This window comes from Aegilops tauschii, chromosome 4, assembly GCF_002575655.3.
Source record: "Aegilops tauschii subsp. strangulata cultivar AL8/78 chromosome 4, Aet v6.0, whole genome shotgun sequence".
Classification (NCBI taxonomy): Eukaryota; Viridiplantae; Streptophyta; class Magnoliopsida; order Poales; family Poaceae; genus Aegilops; species Aegilops tauschii.
This window is the reverse complement of record NC_053038.3, coordinates 492,983,768-492,988,059: the sequence shown is the minus strand read 5'-3', so window position 1 is coordinate 492,988,059 and position 4,292 is coordinate 492,983,768. Positions and strand designations below refer to the sequence as shown.

The following is a 4,292-nucleotide window of genomic DNA, read 5'->3' as shown; positions in this document are numbered from 1 at the left end:
CGCGACCGCCTGGCTGCAACCTACCATTCTACCGCCGTCGCCCAAGGCCATTCCTCTAAACATTCGCAGCCTCATGTTCTCCGACGAAGACCACACACACACCCCTTCGCCAAAACCGCACTAATCAACGTACTTCCTCGCATTCAACTCAAAAGTCTTGGGCGAGGTCCGGGCTCAGACTCGCGAGGGTCAACGCTCCTTGCTGGCGTTTGTCATGTTGTCCCCGTCATCGGCCTTGTCCGGGCTCAGACTCGCGAGGGTCGAAGCTCCTTGCTGGCGTTTGTCATGTTGTCCCCGTCATCGGCCTTGCCAGGTACCTCATCTTTAGCAAACACGCAAACTAACTTTTTTGATGTAGTACTAGTAGTAGAAGTTAAAGAAAATTGATTGTACCTGAGGTTGTGTATTTACAACGGGAGGTGGTAGTACACAATGCCTTTCTTGTGCAAATCAGCTTCACAAACTACAGGGAAGAAACCCGTCGCCCACGTCCTCGAGAACACGGTGTTGTCGAAAGAGCCGAAAAAATCGTCCAGCCCCACGGGTGCCCCGAGCTTGGACTTGTCGTCCGCCAACTCCTCGCGATGCAAGGCGGTACGTCGGCGTTGTCCACCTCGCGCCTGGCTGAGACCGCCTCGCCTGACGTCGTCGTGCCGCGCGGTGACTTGGGTGGGTGGTGCGCCGTGCCGGCGAGCGCGTTGATCGGCACGGGCACAGCGTGGCAATGGCCGTCGATGTACGTGACGATAAGCACCTCGGGCTTGGCCGGGCTGCGATCCACCAGCTTCCGCGCCGTGCACGCCCTAAGAGCATCTTCAGCCGCGCCCCCAACAGTCCCCTCAGGCCACTTTTTCGGCGCCGGCGTCAGAAAAACGCCCTAGTCGCGCCCGCAGGACGCCGAAAAGCGCCGGTTCGGCCTATTTTTGGGTCCGGCGGTCGCAGGCCGAACCCGGCGCACTGGGGGCGCTCGGGGGCTCCAGCGCAAGGGAAAAGCGCGGTTGGCCCACACCGTCAGGTGAAAAGGCAAGATTTTCTTCCTCGACTCGCCTCCCACCCCCCGCGCCCTCGGCCGCCACTAGCTATATCCCGGCGCCGCCCGCCGCCCATCACCGCTAGATAGCCAATCCCCGCCGGAAAAATAGCAGAGTTCGCCGAGGCAGCCCCTCCAACAGCAGCTGGGCGTTTCCGGCCGCGGAGGGGCAGTCTAGCGGCGGGTACATGCCCACCGGGCGCAAGGTGTTCGGCGATTTGCCTGCCTCGACGACGGACTCGGATGACGAGGAAGCGCTCGCCGCGCTGCTGGAGGAGGAAGCCGAGGCCGACGTCCAGGAAGAAGAGCATCTCATGGTGCTCGCCGCCCTCGCCCAGCTGCTGGTGAGCAATGAAAAGCCGCGGCGAGGTGGCTCGGCGCCGGGGCGGGTGAAAGCAAAGAACCAGTATCGTCTCGAAGGCTACTGCATGCTCTACTCCGACTACTTCGCCGATGCTCCACTTCACGGTGACAAAACATTTCGGTGCCGTTATCGAATGAGCTGAAAGCTCTTCCTCAGGATTGTGAATTTCATCCGGGAGTTCGACAGCTACTTCAAGTGCAAGATGGATTGCACCGGCAAACTTGGATTCATCTCGATCCAGAAGTGCACGATAGCGATGGGGATGCTTGCATATGGAGCTCCCGGTGATTCACTCGACGACTATGGGCGCATGACCGAGTCCACCAGCATAAAGTGTTTCTACAAGTTCTGTCGGGCAGTGGTGGCAGTGTTTGGACCGCAATACTTGAGAACACCCGATGCGGAAGACACTGCTCGGATCCTAGCACAGAATGCAGCAAGAGGATTTCCTGGTATGCTTGAAAGCATCGACTGCATGCATTGGAAATGGAAGAATTGCCCATTTGCTTGGCAGGGGATGTACAAAGGCGCCAAAGGCGGTTGTAGTGTGGTACTTGAGGCGGTGGCCACACAGGACCTCTGGATTTGGCACTCCTTCTTTGGTATGCCAGGAACTCACAATGACATCAACGTGCTGCAGTGCTCCCCTGTCTTTGCCAAGCTTGTTGAAGGTTATTCTCCTCCGGTGAACTTCGAGATCAATGGGCGGCACTACAACAAGGGGTACTACCTAGCTGATGGCATCTATCCGAGATGGTCTACATTTGTGAAGACTATCTCAAACGTTGTGCCAGGATGCAAGAAGTCCCACTTTGCCAAGGTGCAGGGGGCTTGCCGGAAGGATGTCGAGCGAGCATTTGGTGTGCTCCAATCTCGATTTGCTGTTGTCCGGTACCCTGCTCAGACTTGGTCGAAAGATCAAATGTGGGAGATCATGACTTGCTGTGTCATCTTGCACAACATGATCATCGAGAGCGAGCAAGAAGACCCAGTGTTTGACACTGAACCATACTACAGGCAGGGTCCTCTAGCCGAAGTTGATCACCAGCTACCGGCAACCTGGGCTGCCTACCTCAGTATGCGTCAGGAGATCCGAGACCCACAGGTGCATCATCAGCTGCAGCAGGATCTGGTGGAGCACCTATGGAGGCTCAAGGGCGACGCCAGGTGCGATGTGGGATGAAATATGAGTTTTTATTTGTTGAACTATATAATTTGTATTGAACTATTTGTTGTTGTTGTACTATTTTGTTGAACTATTTGATTTTCTGTGATGAACTATGTGATAAAAAATATTTATGTTCATAATTCAACGCCCAGCCACGGCGAACCACGTCGAATATGGGCCTATTCTCGCTCATATGGGCCATTTATTCGTAAAAAGTGGGCCGAAAAGTGGGCCTATATCAGCGTCTGGGGGCGACGGCTGGACGCAAAACCGCCTCCAGCGCCGATTGTATCGCCGGCTCGCTCCAAGGGTGACTTTTATGCGTTCTGAAGGGGCCAACGGCTGGAGATGCTCTAAGGCTGCTGCACTTGTAGCAGGCTCTGCACAAGCATTTAGTCTCACTGCATCTCGCACGTCTGGTGGAGCTTGGATTCATCAGAGAAAGTTAATGATGTAGGAACAGTTGATTACCGAGGAAACGGGGAGGCCTTGATAGGTTTCTGGCCGTACTTGCGCCATGCCCACAGGTCGTCGACGGTGCCGTTGTTGACGCCGCCGTGGGCCGCCGGCGCCAACCGCCACCACCTTCTTCTTGCTGCTTCGACCAACCAAACATTACTGGTCATCGCTTCATACGATAACTAACCAAGAGATGATCTTTATACGTACCTTGTTTTCCGCCGCCTGGGAGTGGGAGTGCCAACGCCCGGTTTCCGGCCAGCCTGCTTCCTTCCCGGCAGCGTCTGCCCGAACGTCGAGAAGGAGATGAGCACGTTGCGCTCGCGGGATGTCGACGACGGCGTGATGGAAAATGGCGCCCGAGGCCGCTCCAGGCCGTCGTACAACGACCAGGAGGACGCCGGCTTCATCCGTTGCCCGACGAACTCCACACCGGCGGTGACTTCCCGGCGAACCCGCGCCGCAGTAGCCTCTGGCTCTGCTTCCGAGCCGGGAGCTAAGGTCGAGCCGCCGCAGCTCCTCACGACCGCCTCGAGGCCCCAATCGGCGGAGTCCATGATCAGTTTGGTCGAGGCAGAGGAGAGGAGAGTGCGGTTGACTTCGGCGTCGATTGGTGGAAAATCATCAAAGCATCACACACAGTGAGAGTAATATAGATAGTAACATCACACATATCTAAATTAAATAAATGATGTGGCATACAATAAATAAAGAAAAAGATAAAAGTGGTAACATAGCTAGTTAGTATTAGTATGAGTAACATCACATATATCAAGGTAAGATGTGTCTATAGCCTAATAAATGAAGTGCTCCATGTTACTACACATATGTTACTCCTCATTAAAGAGGTAGTAACATAGACTAGTAACATGGGCATGTTACTAATCTATGTTACTACCCATTGTGCGAATACTACACAGCATGAAAAGCGTCGGCGAATACTACAAATGAAAAACAAAACACAAATATATAAAAAGATCACTAGGAAGTCAATGTTGTTTCGCTTTGAAAAGGCGAATGTGCAAGATCGCATCCACACTTAACCGATCGATCGACCTACCTGGTTTCATTAAGTACGTCACGTGCTGCGACTGGCTATGTGTGCATCTCTCACTGGACCAGCTTAGCAAGGTGCTACATAGGGATCGATGCATCCAGGATTGCAGGATGTACTTGCACCGTGGGCCATTTTCATGCCTTCAAGGGCTACCACATGAGTCATGCCGATTTTTCTTCTTAAGTGGAAAAAACTGAAGATGGCATTAACCTCC

At 54.0% G+C, this 4,292-nt stretch overlaps 1 pseudogene; it reads right to left on the bottom strand.

Moving 5' to 3' along the window:
- Nucleotides 1-407: 407 nt before the first annotated feature.
- LOC109741671 (WRKY transcription factor 22-like) lies at nucleotides 408-3,578 on the bottom strand (annotated as a pseudogene).
- Nucleotides 3,579-4,292: the final 714 nt, after the last annotated feature.